The sequence below is a fragment of the Tenebrio molitor genome, chromosome 2 (genome assembly GCF_963966145.1).
Source record: "Tenebrio molitor chromosome 2, icTenMoli1.1, whole genome shotgun sequence".
Taxonomy (NCBI): Eukaryota; Metazoa; Arthropoda; class Insecta; order Coleoptera; family Tenebrionidae; genus Tenebrio; species Tenebrio molitor.
This window is the reverse complement of record NC_091047.1, coordinates 23,885,718-23,913,328: the sequence shown is the minus strand read 5'-3', so window position 1 is coordinate 23,913,328 and position 27,611 is coordinate 23,885,718. Positions and strand designations below refer to the sequence as shown.

Here is a 27,611-nt window from a genome sequence, read left to right as displayed (position 1 = left end):
AAGATCATAAACAAATTTTTATTTTAAACAGCTTGTTTATTTTAATTTCCAAAAATTATTTTGCTGCGAGAAAACGCTCCTTCGCTTTGCTTATTAAAAATCATTTCGTGTAAATATACAGATTTCGTGATAGTTTATGCATTTCACACAACTCCATTGGGGTGACTGTCGCATATGTAAATCATTCCGGAAACGACCTTCCTCCGTGCCATATCTTTTGGACACAGAACGCACTTATCTCAGTCAATAAAATATGACGCGGCACACCTTTTTTTACTGTTTTGCACACTATTGAGTTAACTTGAATTTCCCCTATCTTCGGTTCCCTTTCTCATTCGACTTCAATCATCGTTCGCTCGATGACCCTTTCGGACATCTTGCAGCGTGGAGTGTATTCCTGTGGTAAACACTTTGTACCCTAAATTCTCCGAATATCTTAATCGTGACCCATATATCGTTGTTAACTAGAGTGAACTTTTCAAGATCTGGATAGTTGCATTTGAGTTCCTCTAACAATATTTCTTCTCACTCTTGACAGACTAACGCCTAAACATCGCCTTCGAAATTGTTTAAAGGATGTCTATCAAGCGTTGGCACATCGTTGAGAATTTTATAGAAAATGAGTCATCTCCGTGTACAAACAGATCGATCGTTTACGTTCATCAACAGTTTTTCTTGAGGTTCTTGTTTCCTCTGCCGTTCATAAAACACGTGTGCGTTATTTACTCCTCATTTCATTTGAAACATTCGAAAACTTCCCAATCTGATTGATGGGTAAGACGATAAGATCCAACCAACATCATTCACACCTATAAATGCCGCCTTTCGAGACAACTATCTTCTTTTTTTGGAAGAATCGTTTATGTACTAGACACGAATTAATTTAAGTTGACTTTTGGGGTACAGTAGTTAAATTTTTGTTTAATGTTGTAGCATGTAACTTTTCAATTAAAGTTTCTGGAATCACGCCAGCAGCAGATATAATTAAAGGTAAAATACAAACGTTTTCTAAATTTTACGATACTAAGTGCCAACGAAAGCTGAAAAAATTTTATGCTGGCATGTATGACTGAGTTGTGGGTGTTTGGTACCGCAATAACATGTAAATAAGCTTGTCCAAATTTGTTCAAATCGATGATGATGTTTGACATTCTCACTAACTGTAAAATCCGTTACGAGATGTTTAATTTTTTTAGTCATTCAACATGAAAAATTACAACCGGCCTCTTAACACTCCTTTTATTTTTATATTCATAGTTTCTAGAAGTTTCTAAAAACTTCTGAATTGAATCTACTTATAATACTTGACATTTTTTTGGACAATTATATTTTGGTAAACACGAATAGACAACTGTTTAAAATTATATCAGGTGTTATCAGCGTAGTTTTAGCTATAACAAAAATTAATATTTACATAAAGTAATCCACGTTTATTCCCACAATCTGCCTTAAAAGACTGATCCGCTAAAAGAAATAGAAATAGAAAAAATTTGCTCTCAGACAACATGAAATGGAAAATTATAAATTTAGTGAAAAACATTTCCCACAACACAAAACAATAATCAAAAATTTTTCAATTTTTATTTTCAAATAAGTATATAAATACGTCAAAGAAAAATTTAAAATACAATCGCGTCTAACGCATTTTTCATTTCATAAAACTAGTAGTTTATTTGACGAGTTCGTGTGTAAATTGGGTTCACGCGAGAGAAACGAGCGTTTTAAAGGTCCACGAGTGCCAAAAAAGCCCAATTGACACAGGAACGAGTTGAATACAGCGTTTTTTTGTTCGATGAACCCCTTAAAGGCTCCAAATCTCTTAAAATCTTTAAAATTAGCTTTGACGTTTCCTTTTTACAAGTGGTGACATTTATCAAAATCCGTTCACACAGGAAAAAATTCTCTAATTCTGACAGTGTAGAACAAAAAAAATATATAATCATTAATCAAAACAGATTTAAAATCGGATAAGGGGATCGGATAAGAAATTTAAAAACAATTTTTCTAAACTTTTTTGACAAGACTTTTAATTTTAAAATGTGAAAATATACAGATTGTTTATTTAAAACAGTAAACTCCCAGATTTTGTATTTTCGTTTCAAGGTTGAATAAAAAAAGCGTTGGGTAAACTGGGTTCTGACTCAACCGGTATATTTAAAAAAATCAACATATACAAAAATCACGAAAATTTTTAGGTGACTGCAAATAATTGATTTATCAACGATACCATTGATTCTTCTTAACTTTTTGTTGAAATATTTAAGATCGGTACTTTTAAGATAAGACGTCTGCTGCAGAAATTTTATTGAATTGGGATTATTTACTGTCAACAAGTTTTTCAAAGAAAAATGGGATGATTTCGTTTTTGAAACAATTTAGGTTAGTCAATTTGCAGTAAAACTAATTCAGTGATTGTTTCTAAAATGTTTCTAAAAGAAGTTACAATCTACGTAGTTATGCGACGTCAGGAAATGGTACCATGAAGGATATTTTTGTTTGGGATTGTAGTTAATCCTTTATTAATACATCCGGAAAATAATTGGTTCAAAACGAATGCTTGCGGTATTCCACGTCGTAAGCTCGTAAGAATAGGGGTGAGTGAAATTTACTGAAATCGATAATTAAGAAAAGAGCATAAAGTTTAGGAGAAAAATTTGCCCCACTTAAGATTTTTTATTAAGTAATAGGAGTGTATCGTGCGATGTGCCACCAAGAGCATTTCATAATAAATTAAAAAGTGAACCTAGATGGCCTTGTCAAAGTCACGAAATCAAAATGGATTGAAAAGATTGTTTTAGAATGTTTAATTACTTGCTTTTGAAATGTCTTTTCAAAAACTTTACTAATAACAGAAACGAACGAAATAGGTTTGTGATTGTCGATGACGTCCCTTCTTTTTATAAAAAAAATACATAGTTTAGTAGTTTAGACGCAAGTGACTTCTTCTGACACATAAGATAAAATGTGTTTTGAAATTGTTTAAGGGACGAACATCTCGAGTAGGACACGAGTTCAAAATTGAAAATATTGCCAATTTCATTAAAAGCAACCGCATGAAAAATCAAGATAATTTTGATTGAAAGGAGTTGTGCAATTGATTATTATTATCAAGATTAACAGTATCATTACACAAAAAATCATCTGTTATGAGAACAATTGTATGCAAGAGAATGCAAGACTCTCGGGTTGTGTGCCATTACTTGCAGGATGAATAGCTCACTGTAATGAACAGCAAGAAGTCCTGACTTAAACCTCATTGAACATTTATGGGACAATATGGAGAGGCAGATTAGAGACTAACGATTTATAATAATTATATATTATACAAGTGTTGAATCTGATTAATTGCATTCAGCGCGAAAGCAATACAATATTTTTTTCGTGGATTTTTTAACTCTAACAATGAGAAGTTATTTGATATGCCATTTTAGAAATTACGAATAAGATTTATTATTTTATTATTTTGTTGCGCAACACAAATCAATTAACTGATAATAATTATTTCTCCGTGACTTTGAATTATTTTCTCTCACTAGTGAGGAATGGTGTACTTTATTTATTTGAATTTACCGCAGTAACATGAGGAGGTATTGGGTAAACAAAATTAAGTATTTGAAAAGTAGAAATCGATGGTATTATTTCTCGTAGTCGTAATAAACGTGAATGGTTGATGTGGCTCATCAAAAAAACGACTATTCTACCGTAGATTCCATCTACCAATAATAACGTTGAACACATCTCAAAACTGAATATAGCATTTCCCCAGTATTATTTTTTAACTATCATTAAAAACAAATTATCCAACATCGCAAACTGTCCTCAGCAAATATGAAAACGACGATATCTCCTAGATTCGAAATAATTTGCTTCTCCTTCTTTTTTATCGCGCTTCTTCCACGAGATGATGGCCCAAGTCGTTACATTTAACTTAGCAACATGACTTTTTGTGAAATCCTTTTTATCTTGCTAAACGGCCCAATAAAATAATAAACTTATTTGTTCCGATTCGATATCTCCTCTCTTATGAAGACTTTTACGTCGGTCGGATACCAATTACGTACACAATCGCCTTCCTTTTTAATATCACTAAGAAACTTTCTTGAGCTGCAGGAAGAGGCTTTATTGCTTTCTAAGTTGTGTATGTCTTTCGCAAATAAAATATTATGGCTGTAAAAAAATTAAAGAGGGAAAGTTTCCATTTTTTTCCCTCATAAACTGTTCAGACATTTAATAAGAAGCGTCGGGGTGAACGTACGTGTAAAGTAGAAAATTCTTTCTTCTGTTGACTTTTCCTTTTTATAAAATTATATTTATATTAAATAAACATGTTTTATTAATATTTACAGACGATTATTGTGTCACGGCGTACCGTTTTGTTCTTGAAAAATGAAATCTGTTTTCCATTTCAAGTGTATATTTGTCCATTTACTTAATTATGATTTGTTCCATTTCTCTATCTCCTCATACATACGTATTATTAAAATGAATAATGGAAAGACCTCCGCCAGATTTGTTCTCTTTTGTGCAAACTGCGCGTCCGTTCTACGCATCATTAAATATCAAATACCCAAGAAAGTTTGTGGGACCTATTTATTTCACCTTTACACAATTTATGGCTTCTAAATGGATACTTAAAAGGTCCTGAAAGTAAATTTGAATGGGATCCATTATTTACTGTTTGGATTTGCAAGGATGTAGTGGAGGGAAATTACTCTTCAGACCCACAAATCTGTAATCATTACTCTGCTGACTAAAGGTATTACATCGTTAGGTTGTATATTGAATTCCGTCCTACAGAGGGAATATAATGTTAAGTTCGGACTGTGTCGCTTGCAAAAGCTCTCATTTAACGCAATTGTCGCGTGAAATCACTTATTTAGGAATTGTCTGCTGTTTTCATTATGTACAATTAAAAGCGCTACCTAAACCTCTGTTCAATTAAACACCGATCGACATTTACAAAGTTGAGATAATTGTTGTCAAAATCACCTCGACATGTACGCAGTAATAATTAAGTACTTGAAAAATTACAAACATTGACCATAATTTTAACAGACCCTTTCAGAGTTCAGTTTGGATCAGGACTGAGACAATTTTACGTGAAGCTTTTGATAATTCTGCAATAAATTATTTCCTCGTATAACAATAGTATATTATACACCAAGGTGGAGAAGTTCATGATTATAGCCAGAGCGCCAAGATTAGATCCCGAGGCTCGTCGAGTATGCTATAAGGGACTTCTCTGCCGTGGTTTATATACTTATTTTTTCACTACTAGATACGTTAAAACCCTTTCTGCTTTCTGATATGTAATAATTATTAATAAAAATTGTCATTTCTAAACGATTGCTATGAAAATCGTCTACGTTAACCAATGAAATGAACAACAATCTTTCATTGCTAGGTGACGGTTATTAAACGTGGGAGAGAAATTCTACTTCTGGGCTGGGTTCAGGAGTAAATAATGATGCCTTCTGAGACTAGTAGTGAAAACAATATTTAAATACTGTGTACAGGGAAACTTGGTACCAAACTGTACAGTTAACATTCCAAAGTAATTTGTGATTTAAATCCATTATAGACATATAGGAGCCTGATTAGAAACATTTGTTTTCAGAGTTTAGTGAAATCTATATGCAGCGTGATCAACAATGACTGAGTCTGTTGGCAATGAAACAATTGAAAATACTGGTGATTTTTGTCTAGTAATTGGCACTGACCACGCACTGACCGGATTTTTTAACTTGAGATCACATTAAAAACATTCTTGGTTATGCAGGTTATGTTTATACTATTACAAAAATTAACCTTCGTTGGTAAATTTTAAATTTGCCAAATTTCATTGTTACCAACAGACTCAGTCATTCTTGATCACCCCGTAGAAACGTTGTTCTGCTGTTATTGCGATTATCCAAAGCTTTAACAGCAATTATATCTTTTAAGTAAATATTATTTAAATAATTATACGTATCTGTGTATTTTGAAAGCGAAACACGAGCAGAGCAAAACGACATGCGCTTAATAAATTTTCACAAACTGTGTAATGTACAGCCAAGTTCAAAGCTTAATGATTAATTCGCACAAACGAACTAAAAAAAAAAAAAAACCTAAAGAAAAACAATGGTGAGCGAGGGGGCGAATGAAAAAATTTCAAGAAGGAATTATTGTGGAAGAAATAGAAATCGTTTGATTATTGGTAGACGATGTTGACATAGCGATATAAAAACCGCAGGAAAGAACGATAAATAAATATTTTCTACCCAAGCTCTGTTCAAGCTTCAAGAGAAAACTAGAAAAATTCAAACAATATTCTTTCTCAAAGTAATTAGTAATTACCTGAGACAAATACAATATAGGTACCGGTGTTGAAATGGTGAAGTGAGTGACAAAAGTTTTTCTGTATATACAGTGAATGCGAAAAGATTGGAATAGTGAACAAATTTTCTTCCCGCTGAGTTTTTCGAAAAGAACTTGGACAGATCAATTAGATTTTTTTAAAGAAATATTTTCGATAATTGACATTTTTCCCCATTTTCCGCTAGTTTTTTTAAATAGGAACCCCCATTTTTTTAGACATTTGGACCGCCTGTTTTACACGCATGTGCCAGGTATGTTCTTCAGGCTGATAGTTTCTCAGATATCTATGTTTCCAATTTTACATCGAAATTCTCACAAAAAATGAATTATTTAACTAGAAAATGGTACGCCTTCGCTAAACTTCGATATTTTTATGCCAGCAACAAAATTTTGGTGTCAATACACTCAATTAACAAACTGAAAGAACGTCCAAAATGTTAATGTTTCCTACAAAAAATCACACATTACTGGCTGGAAACTTCATTACGCTTTTTATGAATTTCTTGTAGTCGTGAGCCCTTCTTGGGCACATATTTAATCTATTAGGGACAATAAATGATGAACCTCCCTCGTAAATACAATCGCAGACACTACAACAAATTTTTCGTGCCACCGGCCGGAATTTGGTAAATTACAAAACTACTAAGAGGGCCCCTTCAGCACACAACACCTTTTAAGCATTTTGACCTTGTTTTCAAAGGTATGTTTAAAAAAGCAAAACTATATGGGCTTGTTCAGCACACACCATTTTTTTATCAAATCTACCCCGTTTTTCAAAGTACCTTTGTTAAAAAAAAGTTAAAATTCGCCCTTTTACCCATGTTTGGGCCACTTCAGCACAAAAATGAATACGGTTTCGTCTAAACAAATTCGGACAAGTTCCTTATGAGCGTCCACAAAGTGGACTAGTGGGTAGCATGCGAAGCGAATTCACAAACCTGTTTTATAAGGTAGAAGGCATGATATCAAACTCATGTAGATAACGATTTTAAATGAAAATTGATAGATTTTTCCGACGGGATAAAACACCATGTCTGTAAAAACTATATTTATTGATGAATAGGATTATATGCGATTTTGCTCTTTTTTATACTTACTACCATTATTATTGTTTCTTTTATTTCAGTTAACTTTAATTGAAACCTTTGATTACCAAATTTAAATAATAATCAACTCTTTCAATCACCATTTACTATAATTTTTATCATCAAATTATTGTGAAATAAAACTCATTGAAGCTTCTCCAACCTTTATTCAAAAAGAAAGTAAACCAATCCAAAATGAAAAAAAATCATTCAAATAAAGTGTATTACAAAATGAAAATAATTAGTGTAAGTACATATTATAAAATGAAAATAATTATTGTATTATAAAATGCAAATACTTAATGTTTTATTATTGTTCAGACTATTTCATTCGAATTTCCAGATTCTCGTCCAGAGTCTTCGTCTACTTGTTGCTGTCCAGCCAGTGGCGTAGATAAGGGGGGGGTCCAGGGGGTCCGGACCCCCCCCAGAGCTGATCCATATTTTTTTACAACTGAATAATAATACTTTTTCAGTATATACTGTCGCGAGCAATAAATTTTGGTCGTCAATGTCATTTCAAAATTTGGTTAGATTGTCACTAATTTAAAAAATTTCCTTGCCTGATTATGCCCACGTCAACAAAGTGTCAAAAAATTGAGAAAAAAATGACAATTAATGTCATACAACGTGATGATAGGTTATGATATTTACGACTCTTTTACAATGGAGCATTTTCAATTGCGTCAAAGAATGACCTTGACGACCAAAATTTATTGCTCGCGACTGTACATAAAGTCATCAGTGTTGAAAAAAAATCACAATTTAAAAATTAAAAAATCGACTACAAAAAATGCATTCATGTTGTTTTGGCATAATGGGAGCCCATGGAAATTTTGCATTTAATTTGGTAGTAAAGCTGTTTGTTGAATTAGGTTATATTTTTCTAAGTTTGGGGTTATAAATAGCGTCAATGTCTAGTGCATTGTTGTCAGTTTTACTAGTTGGCAATAGAAGAATACTCAGCCATCGCAGGAAATTCATTTTGATAGGTCCACATGTCAGGCACTTTGGTGGAGGAAAACTAGTGGTTCATACCAACATGTCAACACTTTGACAATGGTTTTAAAGAAAAAATGAATTATATGTAAAGTTGACACAAGTTGCAAAAAAACACTTTGCATTTGCAACAGCACTTTTATGGCATTAGTCATTGGAAATAACTTTAAAACTGTACTTATATTTAAAATATTCAACCGAAACTATGATTTTCTGATCTCTTTGTGCCTTTATTTGGTTCAGAAATATGAAAAAAATGCTGTTGCAAATGACAAGTGGTTTTTTGCAACTGACCTTCGAAAATTTACATAATGTAAGGTGACTAGTTGCAGTGTGCAACAAGAGTTTCGTTAGTGTGCATTTTATAGCGACCTTTTTTAGTAACTTTTTTGTAATTAATTATTTATTTGAGGTTAGGCACAGCATCATTAAATTTAAATTGCAGCAATGCTACCAGTATCTAAAATTGTTCTTTGAGTTTTTTTTGGTATTTTTTAACATGACGAGTATCCTTCAAGTCGTATTGTGATAATTTCATATTCTAGTGTTATAAGTAGCAAACTACATTGAAAACCAAATTTTTATAGGTACAGTCGCGAGTAATAAATTTTGGTTGTCAAGGTCATTCTTCGACGCAATCGAAAATGCTCCATTGTAAAACTTTGTTGACATGGACATAATAGACAGGGGAATTTTTTAAATTTGTGACAATCTAACCAAGTTTTGAAATGACATTGACGACCAAAATTTATTGCTCGCGACAGTACCTACCTAATACAAAAGTAGGTGGACCCCCCCCAAAGCAAAAAGCTATCTACGCCACTGTGTCCAGCATTCTGGTTAACTTCTCCATCAGCATTCTGTTCTGGATTGCTACAAAAAAAAGTTTTAGATACTTCGGTATACAATATACTGGGTATTTTCTTACCTATATTCCATGTAATGTCGAAGTGAAACGACAAAACGTTGTTGCTCCTCAGGCGAGCTAAACATTATCAAAGGGTCAGGTCTTCTTCGGTCCAAAAAATTAATTGTTACAGCATCGACCACTTCATTGTCAAAATTCTAGAAAATTCTAGGTATCGAATTGGGTAAAATAGAAAATAACCCTGGAAAGAGAGCTGTTGCGAAAATATGCTTAAATTCCTTATGGGGTAAATTTGGGCAAAGACAAAATATGGGTGCAACAGAATATGTTACAGATGTTAAAAGGTTTTATGAAATTTTATTAGACGAGAAACTTGATAATATACGTATAAACGATATAAATGAAAATATGTTACAAATTGGTTATAAGTTAAAAGATTGCTATGTTGAAAATGATTTCAATACCAATATACCGGGACATTTTTTTAACATTGAACATAGCACATACTTATTCCCTATGTTCAGTTTTAAAAAACACAGGTCAATGCATGTATGTAATCACGTAACCAAGGTAACCAAAATGAGTACTTGACAGTTTAACAAAATGGTCAAGTTGTTTGAAGAAGAAATACACATAATGCAGTTATTCTATGCCAATCAGAGCCTTAGAAATGTGCGTGACATTTCCAATGCAACACATGATAGATCAATTCCATCAATCGGAACAATTTTTGACATTATTTCAAAATCTCTGGTGTTCGGTATAGTTGGTTACATAGCAACTCACAATGCATAGGGAATAAAAATGGACTATGTTCAGAGTTAAAAAAATGTCCCGGTATTTATAGCTGCTTTTACAACTGCAAACGCAAGACTAAGATTATACGAAATGTTAGATAAATTAGGAAAAAACGTAGCATATTATGACACAGATAGTATCGTTTATATAGATGATGGAAAAAACACTGTTAAAACAGGCTGTCTATTGGGAGATTGGACAGACGAATTAGGTAAAGGCGTATGGATAATAGACTGGATATCAACAGGCCCAAAAAGTTATTGTTACAAGACTAATACAGACAAAGTTATTTGTAAAATAAAAGGATTTACGTTAAACTATGAAACGTCAGAAAAGATTAATTCCGATAGTATAAATAATATTTTAGAAAAGAAAGACAGTAAAATCAGTACACAATATAATCGAATTACCAGAGATACCAAAACTAAAGAACTTTTAAATAAAATAGAAACTAAGGAATTTGGTTTTGTTTATGACAAAAGAGTTATTCTAGAAAACTTTGATACAATACCGTTTGGATATTAATCCTTTTATAGTAAATTTCAACATTTTACTTACATATTATTATGTAATTTTTTACATAAATTGGAAAATTCAAATATCTACTCAAATAACTACAATTATTATTTATTTATTTATGGGAGATAAGGTAAAACTGAATTTGTGTACCTGCTGTTGACCTTACTTAAAATGATTTGTTTTAAAAATATTTTGTGGTTCAATTCATTTGTTTACTCTAAAAGAAATATTTAATGTAGGTATGAATAATGAGTTTAATTTTCAGTATTCGAGATGAAGTTATAAAAATTTATATCTAATGATGGGAAAATTTCATTTAACTGGCGGTTTATTGAACGAATCTATAAAATGGGTAATTTACTCTTACATCTGGAGCTTAAATAATAATGCATACTAGACTTGCAAATATGTAGTTTGGAAATAACAGGTAGAAGCCTGGCGTCGAGGAATAATCGAATTAATACTTGCAATTTATGCAACTATTTATACATCCGGCTGCAAGCTAATGAGCTTGCGCAGTAATCGAAAACGAAAAACGACCAACGACCAGTAGTGGAACTATGTAACTCGGAAGAAAGAAAGGAAAGAAAGAAACAAGAAAGAGAGGAAATTTCCTAGTGCGACTATGTAGCGATGTTTCTATGACGCGTCGGAAACGTTCGGGTCTGGAAAGAAGTGTCATACTATCGTGACAATTTGAACTGAAAACGTTCGGTTTCGTGGATATTTTTAGAGGAATATTATTTTATTCATGGTGACTTTTCGCCTGACGCGCCTGTCAAGCGTAATTTCGAATTTCGTGGTTTGTTTTAAGGTTGAGTTTATATAACACTGTGGATTGAATACGATATAAATATGAATCCGATTTGATTTTTAAAATTGTTCTGATATGAAGAGTGTCTAAAAAACATTACTACACTTGAAAATAATTGATATCACATTGCTAAAAGCGTCTGAAACGGTACACATACACAGGCTACTTTTATGACTTTATTCAGAATAAAATGCAAATTTCCAATAACATTGTTAAATCGATGGAAGCTTCCGGTGGGAATTTAAGAAAAAATCACATTAATAATAACAAATCTTGCCAGAAAGTGAACAGTCCTCATTTTCCATAAGCATATCAATTACAGAAAATGTACAATATACCTAATGTATAGGTATGTACAGGGTTATTCTAAATTATTGTAGTCGAAGTAGGTGTGAAAATTGAATGTAAAATTTATGGTTGCCGCTCCACATAAAAAAACATCAAAATTATGTGAATAAGTGAGTACACACGGGAGTTAAAGTGGGTGCAAAACAACTCAATATTACAGAATTGGTTCTAAATCAACTCAATATTTCTGGATTCGGTCGTTAATTTAACAAAAATAATTAAAATTCTCATCACCGCACTTTTCACCTAAAAAATGAGTGACAGCAACAAAATTGACAGTTCACATGAAAGCGGCAAAAATTTAATAACATGGGCATGTCCTACTTCGACTACAATCATTTAGAATAACCCTGTATTATTATTAGGCTTGGGCAGATATGCCGTAAAGAGACGGCATATATGCACGATAATATGCCGTAAAAAATGATCAAAATATGCACGAAACATGCGGTAATCCAAGGATATATGCGCTAATATATGCAGTAAAAACAAAAATTAACTGACGAAAAACACTTTGAAATGTTTAGTAAAACATGTACACTAAACCCAAGTAAATCTAATACTTAAGGTAATAAAAACAAGGTAATAAAAACAACAAAATTTTAATTATAAAAGCAACTTAATTAAATACAAAACAATACGTAAATTTAAGTGAAAGTAAGGTAGGTACAGTTGGTTGCAAAAAAACGGGAACTGTCAGAATAAAATTGACACATTTTTACAATCTTCTCATAGTATGAGGCCTTCTCACGAAAGATAGGTTAGAATTAACGTCAAAATCCAATAACATTTTTGAAAAGTAGACAATTAATTGACAAATGGACAAAATCAAATTTATATTAGGAAAATTTTCGTTTCCCTTTTTTTTACAACCAACTGTATCTAAACAAATTTATATTATTATTTATTACAATAAATTACTAAATTGCATTTGCTTCTGTCCGGATCTCAACTCTTTTTAAAGGACCTGGATTGGATTTTTCCAAGAAAGGTAAATCAGAGAGTTGTGGTTTTCTTTGAGACTTTCTTAGAAACGAAATTAAATTTTGACCGGTCCAATTTCCTCGTATTTTACCATTTTTTAGGAAAATATGCTTTTATATGCTGTAACACAGCTATATATGCAGAATAAGTCTGAAACCTTCGATATATGCAATATATGCAAAAATGAAATGCGTTTTTATCGCTCAAAATGAAAAAATAAACATGTGTGTAGTTTTGACACCCATATATGAGCTTATAGGAAAAACATGCAAACATGCATTTGCCCAAGCCTAATTATTATACTTATATTTTTTATTGTACCTACATAATCAACAGAGTAAACATAATTACATAAAATATACAAAACATATTATATTAATTTATCACTGTTAAAATTGCAAATTAAAATATTTTTCAAGATTTTCTGTGGTGCAGTTTTACCGGAAATCGGCAAATACAAACGTAGAGCCGCATCTATAAATTGCATCATACATAACTCCATGTTTCATTGTTGCATTAGGTAGTCCGCGTGCGGTAGTCAGTTTAGTGACACGAACCGCACTATACACGTAGCGTGCACACGACAAAGAACGACAACTTGGAAAGACTAGTGAGGGTCTTTCTAGTTTTCTACGCCCGAACTCTGCATCGGCTCGTCCGGTAATGCACGATTCTAGTTACATGGTAGCGTTGTGGAGAATAGACAGGAAAGATAGGAAATTTCTTTCTAGCCCAGTTACATAGTTCCACTACAGGGCCGTTGTGTGTTTTTGTGGTAAAGAAAATATGAAGGAAATCTAAAGTACGTGTAAAAACAGTGATAAAATAATAGTATTTTGTGATTATTTTAGACATGAGGGAATTAAAGGTAATGATAAGCGAGTTGCGCCAGTTACAACTTGAACGACTTCAGCGACGTCGCCAAAACAAAACAAATATGACTACATTTAACAATGTGCGGGTACAGCAAGGTGCCGACAATGAAATTTTTAGTGCAAATGTAGCGATATTGCAAGGGTTCGGAATAACGATTATTCCCATTGACGTAAGTGATAGACAAAAACGAGACGTTATTGTAAAAGAGGACATTGAGAATTTTGACAATGAAGTGGTCGATGCTGTAACAATTAATTTTTTGGACCGAAGAAGACCTGACCCTTTGATAATGTTTAGCTCGCCTGAGGAGCAACAACGTTTTGTCGTTTCACTTCGACATTACGTGGAATATAGGTAAGAAAATACCCAGTATATTGTATACCGAAGTATCTAAAACTTTTTTTTGTAGCAATCCAGAACAGAATGCTGATGGAGAAGTTAACCAGAATGCTGGACAGCAACAAGTAGACGAAGACTCTGGACGAGAATCTGGAAATTCGAATGAAATAGTCTGAACAATAATAAAACATTGTATTGAAATCATCTGAAGTCTCAGGTTCTGCCGCTGAAATGGCTTGCAAACGCAAACATAGCAAATATAGTTCAATCATTTCGTCAAACTACGTGTTTAAAGGTTTAGCATTTGAAACCTTAGGCCCTTGGTGCAAAGAAGCCATCGATTTCATTAATGTCATCGGAAACCGACTTATCGCGGAATCAGGCGATTCAAAATCAAAGAAATTCCTTTTCGAGAGGATTTCCCTTGCCATTCAACGTGGAAACGCTGCAAGCATTCGGGGCACTTTTCCAGATTCCGCAATATTATCGGAAATTTTTGTATTATAAAACAAAAATGTTTATGTAATTATGTTATAATATAATATTTTACTTCCGAAAAAAACATTAAGTATTTGCATTTTATAATACAATAATTATTTTCATTTTATAATATGTACTTACACTAATTATTTTCATTTTGTAATACACTTTATTTGAATGATTTTTTTTCATTTTGGATTGGTTTACTTTCTTTTTGAATAAAGGTTGGAGAAGCTTCAATGAGTTTTATTTCACAATAATTTGATGATAAAAATTATAGTAAATGGTGATTGAAAGAGTTGATTATTATTTAAATTTGGTAATCAAAGGTTTCAATTAAAGTTAACTGAAATAAAAGAAACAATAATAATGGTAGTAAGTATAAAAAAGAGCAAAATCGCATATAATCCTATTCATCAATAAATATAGTTTTTACAGACAGGGTGTTTTATCCCGTCGGAAAAATCTATCAATTTTCATTTAAAATCGTTATCTACATGAGTTTGATATCATGCCTTCTACCTTATAAAACAGGTTTGTGAATTCGCTTCGCATGCTACCCACTAGTCCACTTTGTGGACGCTCATAAGGAACTTGTCCGAATTTGTTTAGACGAAACCGTATTCATTTTTGTGCTGAAGTGGCCCAAACAGGGGTAAAAGGGCGAATTTTAACTTTTTTTTAACAAAGGTACTTTGAAAAACGGGGTAGATTTGATAAAAAAATGGTGTGTGCTGAACAAGCCCATATAGTTTTGCTTTTTTAAACATACCTTTGAAAACAAGGTCAAAATGCTTAAAAGGTGTTGTGTGCTGAAGGGGCCCTCTTAGTAGTTACAAATCTCGAAATCGTCCAGAAACACATGCATTGCCAGCCTAGTCCGGCTAAAAGTAGGGATTTTGAGTTGTCATCGGTTTCGGTTGGCATTTGTTATCAGAATTCTATCAAACGTCAATGTTTTTTCTGTGGATGGTCCGTTAAAAATGTTTTTCTATTTATAACAACGTACAAACTACAAAGAAGCAATATTTAACTAAAATTAATTAATTAAAATTACGTTTCGAGCCACTTCTTGAATATGGGCTGGTGTATTTATTACAACAAATGTTTCAGGAAAATGTCAAAAACAATAGTATATTATATATTGAGGGAGAGAAATGCATGATTTTTCCTAAGGTGCAGTTTGTAGCCAGAGGGCGAAGCCCGAGGGCTACAAAACACCGAGGGAAAAATGAGCATTCTCTCCAGAAGTATATATACTATTTTTTTCACGGTAGGGAGTAGAAACAGCACAAAAATCTCAAATTTTAAGAATAAAAAAATGATGACAAATGAGTTGTCATCTTTCGATGAATTTAATGGAATTAGTAGTTGCCTTGACAACACAATTAGATTTTTGTCACAACAGTAAAAAAAAATGAAAACTCCCATTAGATTTTTGTCACAACTGTCAAAAAAATGAAAACTCCCTAGGGAGCAAGTATTTGCAAATATTTGCTCCCTAGGGAGAAAATGCTCTACTTCTGTCACGATGTTGACATCCGAAAAGTTGATTTCTACTCCCGATCGTGAAAAAAACAAATTAATTAATAAGGCCCGGTTTATTCACCTTCAAGTAAATTTATCTGGCCAGTAGTTGCTATGATTTAGAATCTGCTATTGGTAGATCCATGGTAATTACCGTTCAAATAAAGTTACTTGAAGGTGAATAAACCGGGCCTAAATGTCAGGAAACAAGAGCGATGTTGATTTTAAAATTTAAATGTTTAAATGTAAGTGTTGCCAACACAAAAAAAGTCCCTAATACCAATTATTAAAACAAGTGCTTTAACTTCCATTTAACAAAAATCTGCAGAAGTCGGCACGAAAAATTTTGTGTATCACACGTCCAGAAACTGTTTTGCGAGCATTCGTACTTACAATACTCGTCTATCGACTCGTATTGCAAACCGTACTCATGCTCGCAAACGTGCAGTTTCTGGCCTTGTGATACAAATAACTATTACTACCACACTCATATAAGAATTGATTTCTGCAAATGAAGTAATTGTTTTTGATATTTTGAGCTTTACGAACCTAGACAATGTGTTGCTTACTATTTTTATGTTTTTTTACTTCTTTTTCTGTCTTCTTTACTAGTAAAAGTCTACTTTAGTTTTTGTCATCAGAAGGAAAAATAATTACAAATAATATTAAATATTTCTTTTCAACAAATAAAGCTTTTACATTATAATGAACACTAAACCACAAATAATTACTGGATGTTATGTTTTCTCAACAGAGAAGCAAGGTAGATGTAATTTAATTTCAGTTTGTAATTTCATTGTGCGAGTTATCAATGTAATATTGAAATACATAATTAAATTGTCCAACTTCATCAATTGCTCTGTATTACATTGAAATTGCCAATAGAAAGTTATTCATTGAAAAATATCTCAATTAAATAATTTTCTTATTTTGCCCCAGAGCACTTATAAAAATGTTCTCAATTCAAATTTTAAGAACACTAGTGATTTCTGGTAAAAAGTATTGACTGGGAATGATTTATTAAAAAATAAAAAATTTACTTACGTGACTGCATTGCATTATATTTCTATTTCTATTTCGTCATATTTAATTTAAATCGATTATTTAACAATTCACTCTTGATTAAACTTAAAAATGTAGTCCTTTCATTTTATTAAAATCACATGCCATTCATGTCAGAGTGAAACGATACGATACCATTTGTTAAAAACATTTTCCAACAAGATAATGGTGACACATTTTACATTTATCGAAACGAAAATCTGATAAAATGTGAGAGGAGTTACAGTGAACTATTTTTTTTTAACCACCAAGCAGTCTAAAATAATTGCACCACCATCTGCAAATTGTTTGAAATGACAAATCCCAACAGAAAATCGATCAACATTGTTCAGCGTTCACAACTGTGTTAATTCATGTATAATTGTCAGCGATGATACCGGCTATTACTGAGAAATTAAAAGGACTCAGTGAAATTAAAAAAACAAAAAGGATATTACGCCGTCTGATGAAGCTATTGTTATGGGGAGCTGAGATAATAAAATGATAAAACCCCATTCAGACCCACTTTCTGTTCAGACGCTGAGATTTAGTTACAAAGTGTTTAATAAAAATGCTCCTTTGTTCGTGCAATTTTGAGTAAGTCCATTTTTTTATTTCAAAGGATGACAGAATTTATATCCGAAAAGAGAAATACGAAAATGTTAAATTTAGTAGAGCATTCATTTGAAAGAGGTCAACACATTCATATTAAAGCAAATCACAATGAGAGGACAGAAGGTATCATTTCAATATTTCAATGCAATATTCATGAAGGTTTTATGTGACAATTATAGCACGTGTTGTCTACGTGCGCACTCATTTTCTCCTGTTGTTTTCCTCGTTACGAACCTTGGACAAATACATGTCTAAAATAAAATCCTACCCTTTCGCGTGGGCAGTTCACCACCACCTTATCAACAGCCGAACGTTCCCACCTCTGACGTTTTAATCAAATTAAATGAAAATTGACAGACGGTGCGTGTGAACCCACCATTCGACTGTTGTTTATTTTTTCGCAAGTGCATACGTTATTAGTGCATTTTAATTATCGGCGTCGACTTTGTTTTCTTGTTGTAACACCGGCTTATTTTTTTCACACAATTTCCATCAAACGAATTATAAATTAAAAATGAAATGATCCCATTGTTAATAAAATTTTCCATTACAAAATTTAAATTACATCGAGTTGAGGCTTATTTTTTGTCAGGTGAATAGGTTCTGGTGTGTCTTGCTGGTTTTGATAAGATTTTAATGCATCACACAAAGCTAAAAATAGCAACACTGGCACGTCGACTAAAAGACCCTTTCTACAAGATAAAATGAACCTCACATGAAAGAAAGATTTTGTCAATGGAATCTCCATAACAGAACATCTAGACAATATTTTTATACACTACGTGTGCAATAATTCCAATTTTAACTATTAAACGTAGTGCAAGAAAGTTACCTCCCACAGCAGTGCTATTAGTTTTTTGCTTAGTATAAATTTTGTCTAAATTTGAAATAATAATTCTCGTCACATTCATGTATACTACAATAAAACACTTACGTTGTCGAACTAAAATTCCTCGACTTTTTTTTCAACGATTTAATTCCGGAAATTTTCATTTCCAATTAAAAAATCTATTTACCAATTTGTCGCACTTAAAATAAATAATCTTCAAGTCATTCTCTTTAATTATGTAAGCCTTCGAGGCACGGTACACGGTCCTTTTAGGGTTACAACAGTTATTGAATATCCTTTTGTTTTGGAATTTACAAATCCTACGAAACTAATCACCGAGAAGTTACAAATAGATACTCCATCATGAATCCCTTAAGACAACCTATTAAAACAGATACTGTTTCCGTAAGTGTGTTGGAATAAATTCAACTCTGACACCAGCTAACCGAACTAGTATAGAGTAGAGTGTAGTGTTGGTTTCGAAACTGTGGTTTGCGAACCCCTGGGGCTCCAACAGACAACACTGGTCAACAAATGTTAAGTCTGAATTTGTTTCATCGATGAAAGTATTAATGTATGTTTAAAAATTAAGGTTAAAACAAATCATTAACTCTATTTTAGAATTTATACGGTATTATATTTTTTATGAATTCCTTTACTATAAAAGTTCAAGATTCTAGTCCCACTTCTGCATCACACGGAGGAGGTGACAGAATTTTTCATCTAAAGCACCGAAGGATTATTTTAAAAATCTTTCCTATCCTAAACAAAATTGTAAGTATGTTATATGTTCCAAAGTAGAACCAATAGTTAGTTTTTGTTATTCTCTTCTCAATTAGCAGGCACGTATTAACTTAAATCAGTTTAATGCGTCCAGAAAACGTAGACCACTATAACAGTGGAAGGTCTCCAAGTGGAAAGTTTAAATTGAAAAATGACACAACTATTGAAATTATTATTTTGAATTGGTCGGTTTAGAAACACCACAAGTCACAAATTTATCAAATACTTATAGCTATGTATTTCCCAATTTTCAGATTTTTCTTTCATAATAAGAATGTAATTAGGTACTAATTAACAATTTTCCTTGTAGAGACGGTTGAAACTCCAGGTCATGTTATAATATACATTATCAGTTCGGAATTCATAAGCTTTTTCAAATGAACACCCAAGAATTTATATTAAGTGACTCATCATATTTCTAAAGTTTCTCATTCAATTATTACATACCCATGTACAGTAGGGACGCAATAACTTTTGAACAAAGCAAGACACAGATATCGGACAAGACTGAATTAAACTGTATCAAATTTGCTGCTTTCTAACGTAAAATTGAAGCGTGAATCTGCAGAGATGACATTGGAGCACTATCAACTTTGACATTTGAAATGGCAAAAGAGGTCATCTGATACATCATTTGAAAAGTTCTTCAATTCTCTATGCAAAGGTGGCTTCATCAATTCGTTCTGAAATTGCCATCGTTCGAGTCTGGTTTCATATACGTGGTAAATACAAAGTGTTCCAAAATGATTGTGGTATCGTAATAGGTTTTGACAAATTAAGGCCCGGTTGTATAAAGCTTAGTTAACATCGTGTCAGCTAACAACGCGTCAAGTCAGCAATCGCCCATTTGATTGGCTGATTCAAATCCGATCCAATCAGATCGCTTGACATTATGTTAACTTTAACAACGAACTTGACATCGCATTATACTCGTACAACTCGGCCTAAGTGTTTTGAATTTTGACGCATACCTACTAGAAAAGTGATACCAGCTATCAAGAACATTATTATCTAAATCAGTTTGTCATGATTTTAAACGAGTTACAACTCCTTAGAATAATAAAATGTTTTGACTAGTTTTCGTTGGATAAACCCGAGGCATCATTTCACTTTCTTGCGAATTTTTGAATATTGACAACAGGCAGGTTGGATTTGGATAATGTACCTAAACCTGTGATTTGAAATATCTCTTTAAAAAAATATATAGGAGTTAAATCGGACGAACGAACCGATCATTCAACGATTGTAATGAACTCGTGGAATTGAAAAATCAGGTCACTTTTAGATAGAGAATCGAAAGACCTTTCAGACTGTGTATCACGCAACCTCCTATTTGAAATAACCAAGTTGATAGTGGCTCCAGCGTCAATTTCACAGATTGTCGCTTCACTTTTACGTTAAAAAGAGCTAAGCTCGATAGCATTTTATACACTTCTGTCTCAAATTTGCCTGGTTTAAAAGCTAGGAGAGAAGGAAAAGTACAAAATGTCTATAAAGGAACGTATATCAAGAGTCCTGTGGAATTCGAATATACATATTTGATTTTTGCCACTCTGTAGCATATTGTGGTATGTACCAAATAGAAAAAATGAAAAGTAATTAGAATATAGAAAAACTGAAGAAAAGCACGAGCAAAACAACTAAGACGTAGAATCCATGCGTAGAACTCACAACTGACGCTAAGATTTAATAATTTGATATTTGACTGTTGACATCTGATTTGACGGCTTCAACGGCTTCACATAGTTCGACACAATAAAATTATAGCACCACAATTCCACAGGACCCTTGACATACGTTCTTTTATAGACACTTTGTACAGGGTCATTATAAATGATTGTCCCATCGCAGTTGGCGTTGAAAACCCACACACATTTTGGATGTGCCGCAGCCTCGCAACGTTAGCCAAACTAGTAAACTTGATTTCCACTACCGCCAGGAGCGCCACCTATCGGCGATACTAGTCTCACTCATTTTATAGGGCTTGCGGTACATTAAACCCTGTCACCAAAGCCAACTGCGATGGGATTCATCTTTTACCGCCGGTGGCAAAATGACCCTTAAGAATTGAGAAAAATTTATAAAATTTATAGAGTTCATTTGTCGAAAAATTTACTTTCGACCGGTGTAATTTATTTCAAAAAAAATTTTTTTATTGACCAGATATTTATAAAAAACTGTTTTTCAAAAAAAAATTATGTTAAAATTTTTGCATCAGAATGTGGCTAATGGCGTATAAAATCAATATCTGCAATCCGTTTCGAAAAACGTTTGATAGTTTTTGAATTAAATCGATTTTAATGGAAAAGTTGCTTTTATTGATGGTTGTTGGCTTTTAGTGTTGTAAATTTTCTCTAACAATGACTACCTTGTAAAACTGACCTGCTTAGGCGAATTTCTTCGATTTTACAAAGGACCCCCTGCTGTAGCAATAAAAATCCTCTAATAAATCTTATTGTTAAGATATTTTGACATTATGTCGTAAATCATGAAGCAAATACAAATTTGAATATCAAAATGCGTTTATTTCAATAATACCATACGCTAAAATTAATTTAGCATGGTAAAATTGTGTGAAAATACCTGAGTGTGCATATGCTACAAGGTTGAATAAATTAAACAATTAATAATGGAGAAAATGGCAAAATTTGACCTAATTAACTTATAAATTTCATTTTTTGATATTATGTGCCTTATGGATAATAAATTAGGTCTGCAAAATATGAAAGTGAAATCATCATTTTTAAGGTCAATTTTGCCACCGGCGGTAAAAGATGAATCAGCCTGTATACAGGGTGTTCTCGAAGTTGACGCGTTCCTTGTAACACGAGGTACTACACATTATTCTTAAGAATTTTAGCCTAAATCTTCTTAGTAAAATGTTTGTATTAATGGAGATAATTGATTGTATATTTTTATTGTTTTCTAAAATTCTAAGTCCGGTGCTGTCCATTTCTCCGCTGTACTAGATTAATAACTAACCTGGCCCAGAATGGTGTCTTTCCGGAAATCGCCTTGCAATACTCTCTGGACGCTGCAGATGCATTCTGATAACGTGATAACATTGCCCATGCATTTGCAACATATCTGTGAGCTCATTATTTTCCTAATAATAAAGCCATTTCGACTAATTAGATGACAACTCTGACAGTAGTTTTGATTAACGTCCATGTTCATTTGATTTTTTTTTTGTCAATTCCAATTTCTAACAAATCAGCGCAAATTTGAGCAGGACCGGTTTCAAAAATTTCAAAAAAATTTACTTATTGTATTTTCATTGCCGTACACATTTTACTAAGGTGATTTTGGCTAAAATTCTTTAGATCAACGCATACTATCACATGTTAAAAGGAACGCCTCAACTTCGAAAACACCCTGTATAATGACCCTGTATTTGTATATGTACTTCCAAGTAGAATTATTTTTGGTAAATGGAATTAAAAAAAAAGATTTGCTTTCTTACAGTAAAAAGTTGCTTGCGATTAATTAAGTTCATTAACTACTTAGTAAAACCTGAAAGTAGAAATGTTTGTGAGTAACTAGAAGGCAATAATAATAATTGTAACTGTCAGCTTAAACCTAACTTTAACAAGTCTCGTGAATCTATTTTGGTTTTAAAGCGCGAAAGATCAACTTGTGGTGTGTAAAATTGGTTTCAAATGTATTGTAAAAATTCTATAATTCAGTAACAAACATTTAAAGATATTTATCTTCAAGCGATCTATATAGGGACGGTTAAACTGTCATTTTTTTCCTGAGCGGAGTAGAAGTACTTCAAGTCCTAGGAGTAGAAGTGTCCCACAGGCGGCTCGACCGGGTCAAATGTATGGTCATTTGAAGTACTTGCCACGATTTATTTATCAATTACAACTATCAATTACACGAAATATTTAATAAATAAATTATCCCCATTAAGATAAAGCCTCTAAAAAAGCGAAATAACGAAATTATTATCCAATACCTATTTAACCGATTCGACTGTGGTTAAAGGCCGCCCCTTGTGGGACTTGTGGATGTGTCCACGTGTCCATGGATGTCAGATCAGATGTCAAACAAATGTCAAAAATAGCGCAAAATTGCCCTTCAGTGTTAATAGGTAAACAGTTGTAAGTTGTAATCGTTTGCTATTTACGTTTTGATAACGTTTGTTGTATTTAGCGAACATCTGAAGTGTGTACTGTTAGAAAACGAAATGCACGGCGAGCGACGGCTCCAAAATTGATGCAGATCGCGGCAAACTCAATGTAGTTCTAATTCTAACCCAACCACAGCCCCGGGCGAAAGGTGTATGATTTCTACATAATTGCTCCTGATGCAAAGTTTCAAGCTACATAGGTAAAATTTCTAAGTTCACTAGAGGAAGAATGATTGTAGGAGAGGTCTTACTTGTCACTAAGTGTGACCGCTTTCGATGGAATGAAATCACCAATTTGACAATGAGAGATATCGAAGATTTGTGCTCTGCTATCGTAGTAAGTTCCGGATACTAAAAATTACAAATCGCGATCATTCACCATTTCGGGAAAGTTTTGCGTGGAAATTTACAGAAAGTACATCGGATAGAATCTATCCATTCTAGACTTTACTAATATTATCGAAACTTCAAGTACCAATAAAAAGGGAAGTAGAAATTACTAGTGTCTTAAAATTTGAAGACTGTAACTGCAGCAGAAGAAAATAAATACATAAGTGAGTTCATGCTCGATTTTTTTTTTGTGATCCGCTTCCCAGTTGTCGACCTCAACTGCGTTTCAATCTCTGGGCTTAGCACAAAAAGAGACACTTCTGCTCTTAATGATATAATATACTATTTCGCACAATCGTATTGTTACTTAACATTGTTGTTGAAACAATCTGTAAGTTGAACTTACCGCCCTAATGCGGTAAGTAAATAATGACACCGATACCTAATGCGGTAAGTAATTATTGATGACATTAATGACATTAGTGCCTTCAAAATACCCTTCTTTAAAAAATACTTCAAAGTCAATTCTTCAACAAAATAAAAAAATCTTGCAAATAAGTGACAAAAACAACAAACGAAAAACAGATTTATTTTCGTGGTCAGCTCCCTTAATCTTTTTTGATTATAAATTGAAACTATTGTCAAGGCATTAACTTTACTTTTTTAATTTTTACGTTTAGATGATTAAAATACATAATACGTTACAGGTACAATTTAATTTTCACATTTCTGGCAAATCTGAACCTATTCACCCAATCTTAAAGTCTGAATTAAAAAATTTTCGAAACAGACAAATATCGGATCGAGTAAAAAAAAATAGAACGCAGGGTGCGTGCAAACTCCCAAAGCGGCCGCCACTCTTCCCATTTTTTCCGTGCATGTGCACGCATTATCAATGCATTTTAATTATCCACGGCGATATGCGTGCCATTTACGTCAACAAATTCGTTCGAAGGATGATCGTACATAATTGGAGGCGGCGTCAATAATACAACCGTCCTGTAACAAGCGGTATCGCGACGTTGCGTGTGAATTGTTAGAACGTCCCGTTGAAATATTCAGTCGTCGGGATCAATTTTTTTCGTTATTTATAACCGACCCCCATCTTGTCGATATTAACTAAGGTGGAAACGCGACGTGTGCGCTCACGTATTTCCACTGTCACCGCTTTCAGGAGGCGAAGAATAATCGGGGGCGAATTTCCCGAAGAGCTTTTCGGTGTAAGCACTGTTAAGGGATGATGATCGACGCGAATTGACAGGGAGCGTCGCAGGTGTTCGAGTGTTGTCTAGTTTAGGACGGTTTCCTGCTGTTCCATCGTTTGTCCGCCATGGCATGTAAGAGTGACCGTCGTGAGGGTGACATTGTGCGTTCCGATCTGAAATCGCCACCGTCGACAAGTGGGAATGCCGAAATGAAACTTCTAGCGAGACGGTAGTGCCAGTGATGCAATCACGATCATGGAACCATGGAAACCATAGCCGAGGATCAGGAAACAGAGTATGAACTCGGTGAGTTTCTGTTTCGGGGGATGATGTTTTGACGTGTGTGTGTGTGTGCGTGTGGGTGCTCCTGATGTACCAGATTAGACGAAGACGGTGGCTCCTAGGGACTTTAAAGTTTAAACGGTTGTTATGCGTCAATTAGTAGATAGCGTTTGATCGTTTCTGATGAGGTAATGCTGAACTTGACCCGGCTAAAGGTCTTATCGAACTTAATTACAGTTTAACACTTCGAAAGGTGCCAGACGTCAGAAGACTCAATTTAGAAATTCATCTCTACTTAACTAACTTTATTTAACGTTGCTTTATTACCCTTAACGAGCCACCGGAAGAAATTATTATCTACGTAATTGCATAACGAAAAGAATTTTCCAATTATCGAGATTTACACAATTTTTTTTAAATTTATAAATAAACGTTTTTAAACGAAATAATCTTTTAAGGCATCTTTGGGGTGTACAGTATTGTTATCAATTTCAACAATCTAAAAGTTCATTGTTAAGAAGAAATTCTTTCTAAAATAAGAAACTTATTGACGTATTGGAAGTATAAAAATGTGTTTAAAGGGTGGTAACTGTGCTTATTTTAGAGATAGGCGAATTTTATTCGCGAATAAAGAAAATATCTAATGGTAACAATATGAAATGAAGAAATTCAAATATACATAACGGGCGTTCAAATGAAATCCTGGGCTGAGTAGGCGTTGGAAAAATTAAACCGTTTAGACAGTGTAAAGTTTGAATTTCCCGCCGTTTGACACGAATGACATTTGTTTATGTTTAATCGGAACATAATTAAGCATGTTTGTTTTCAGCAAAGGGTGCCCTTAGATATTTGCTTCGAGAATAGGAATCGTTACGTTATTCCATTTTTGATGTAAAATACTGCAAAGAAAAAATGTTTCGCTCTAAATTTTAGGTTAGTTGTCAACATGCTCCAATTAATCTACGCTTTAAAAAAGCACAACAATTGACGGTTTCCAACGCCTTCCCAGCCCAGGATTTCATTTGAACGCGCGATAATTCTAATAGCGCGTCATGATTAACAGAAAATTCAAGCATACTGATTATTACCAAAAATGTGCAATTTTAAATTATACCCAAATTTTGAGAAAAACTAATTTCCCTGTTGTTTTAATAAAATCTGCTGAATGATAAATTGGAATTAATAATATGTAGTATGTAATTGAAAATACAAAATACATTGTTCAATTACTGTATTTTCATACATACTCTCATATTGACAGCACGGATGTCGTTGAAAACAACTATAGTCGTTTTCAATGACATCCCCGTGCTGTCATGTTGGCATCACTTGCTGTTTCAGTTTAGTAAAGAAAATATGTAGTCTGATTCGGATTCTGAGGATGACTTAGGTAGTTTAACCATGTTTTATTTACAGCATGTTGAAGATTGAGTTGTTGTCTGTTGTTGATGTTAAACGAAATATATTTTTTGTACTCATAGCCTTGAAAGCGACGTTTCCAACATCCAACGCTCACTCAGCAACGAGTGTTTCCCAATCGACTCGAATATAAAAATTGCAAAAAACACTGGCCTTTTAAGGCATTAAAAAAAATCGGTCTTGATAATAATAAAATTGAGTTCATAAAATACTACTTCCCTGGATTTTCCTCCATTAAAAAATTAGGGAAATATTTATAATCGTTGAAAATTGTTCCTAAAAATTCACAAATTTTTGCAAAAATTGAACTGTCAAGTGAAGCAATTGTTTCTAATAACCAAAGGTCACTGCCTACTTGGTTTTATGTTTGTTTATGTTTAATGTATTAAAACAAAAAAATTTAATTTGATGTTAGTACAAAAAATATTGTACGAACCACTTGCGTGAAAACATCTCCCTCTCATTCGCGCATTAATTAAAGGCACTCGCTCCTTCCTCGCTCGTGCTTTAAAAAATGCGCTCATGCGGAAACATCGTCTTCCCGCACTTGGTTCGTAAATAACTATTTTTTTTACCATAACCTCAATTTTTTGTTTGACTTTTTTTTAAGTAGGATTTGCTGATACTCTGAATACTCTTATGACTTTGTGTGTACAATCTGCTGCAACAGATTAAAAATGACACTGACAGCACGGATATCGTTGAAAAGGACTATATACATAATGTATGTATTTAAAACCAATATATGAACAATCTTGGTCCTTGCAAAAAAATTTGAAGCTGTTAATTATTGAATTTTTTTGTGTAACGTCACATTAAAAACAAGTCTTCATGTAATGAACAATGTTGAGTCGTATTCTGTTTAATACAAAATTTTTCTAAGTTAAATTGAAATTATTCCAAAATCAGTAAGATTCTTCAATTTAACATAAGAAAATCTGGATTGGGCTGTTATCTTTTTCGGTTGATGTAATTTAC

General features: G+C 33.1%; 1 protein-coding gene and 1 long non-coding RNA gene across 8 annotated transcripts in view; both read left to right on the top strand.

The window, feature by feature from the left end:
* Nucleotides 1-27,611, top strand: part of LOC138123069 (multiple PDZ domain protein-like) — a 336,364-nt gene that overhangs the window by 256,268 nt on the left and 52,485 nt on the right. The window lies entirely within an intron of this gene.
* On the top strand, nucleotides 10,071-14,702 carry LOC138123077 (uncharacterized). 2 transcript variants are annotated; one of them, XR_011156697.1, is made up of 3 exons: nucleotides 13,208-13,574; nucleotides 13,624-14,002; nucleotides 14,058-14,702. It is a non-coding gene; the product is annotated as an uncharacterized lncRNA (long non-coding RNA). The 2 variants fall into 2 exon arrangements; XR_011156696.1 differs by having other exon boundaries at nucleotides 10,071-14,002.